Below are 1,345 nucleotides of genomic sequence, written 5' to 3'. Positions count from 1 at the left end.
TAGGGAAAGCCAGGCTGAGAGCTGAAAAGGGCAAAAGGCCCTGCTGAGACCCTCTGGTCTCCTGGAACCCCAGGCTTGGGGGGTAGACAAGAACCTCTGAGGTCATCTGTTCAGCCCCCTACAACCATGACCTCAGTGTGGACCCTGTGGCACACACAGTTCTGTTGACAGGCCTTTGGAGAGGTAAGGGACAAATGGGAGAAATACACATACCATGCCCACCTCCCCCCAAATAAGCATGTTAGCACTGAAAGTCTCCCAAGTCCTGTAGGAGAGAAACCTGCTATATTAGTCAGGGTTCTCCAGAGAAACAGAACCAAGATGAGATACATATATATATACATATACATAGAGAGAGAGAGGGAGCAAACAAGAGAGGTTTATTTTAAGGAATTAGCTCATGGGATTATGGGGACTGGCTAGTCTGGGATTTGCAGGGCAGGCTAGAAATTCCCACGAGACTTTATTTTGAAGTCAAGGCTGAAGGTGGAGTTCTTTTCTTTTTCCGGGGACCTCCATCTTTTCTCTTAAGGTCTTCAACTGTTTGGATGAGGCCCACCTACATGATGGAGGGCAATCTGCTTTACTCAGTCTATTGATTTAAACGTTAACCACATCTATGGGAATTCTCTGGTGGTCCAGTGGTTAAGACTTCACCTTCCAGTGCATTGGGTGTGGGTACGATCCCTGGCTGGGAGCTAATATGCCACATGCCTTGCGGCCAAAAAAACCAAAACGTAAAATAGAAGCAATATTGTAACAAATTCAGTAAAGACCTTAAAAATGGTCCACATCAAAAAAATCCTAAAAATAGATAAATATTAACCACATCTAAAAATACCTTCACAGCAACATCTAGACTGGTGTTTAACCAAACAACTGGGCACCAGGCCCTAGCCAAGTTGACACATGGAATTAACCACAGTCCATGCTTAACCTTGTCTAACTAGTACTTTTCACTGGGATACTCATGCCTGTGATGAGGGCCTGTGTTCCTCATGGCCTCTCTGGGAAACACCGACAAGAGCGCACTGGGGACATGATTCAGCCCTGCTTGGAGAGTGTGCCAGCCTGCTCCATTTCCCAGCCTCTCTGCTTGTTGCTAGGCTCTCCCATCGTTCCTATCACTTCTGTCCTTGAGTCACTGGAAGGAAATGCAGTACCTCCTGCCCGTGACAGCCCTTCAGTTATCTGAAGCCGGTTTTCATATGTCTCCTCCTCAAGTCTTTTCTTCCCAGGCTCCCACCTGTAGCTCTTTGGGCCAATCCTCCTGCGCCAGGCTTTCCAGAACCTTCCTCCTGGGCTGGCTGGCAGGTGTGCTTCGTGTTTTGGGCATCCTACTGCT

General features: G+C 47.7%; 1 protein-coding gene across 1 annotated transcript in view; it reads right to left on the bottom strand.

Moving 5' to 3' along the window:
* The window catches only part of LOC103078266 (taste receptor type 1 member 1), an 8,509-nt gene that overhangs the window by 6,243 nt on the left and 921 nt on the right, over positions 1-1,345 (bottom strand).

This window comes from Lipotes vexillifer, unplaced genomic scaffold, assembly GCF_000442215.2.
Source record: "Lipotes vexillifer unplaced genomic scaffold, Lipotes_vexillifer_v1.1 scaffold575, whole genome shotgun sequence".
NCBI lineage: Eukaryota > Metazoa > Chordata > Mammalia > Artiodactyla > Lipotidae > Lipotes > Lipotes vexillifer.
This window is presented reverse-complemented; position numbering and strand designations above follow the sequence as displayed.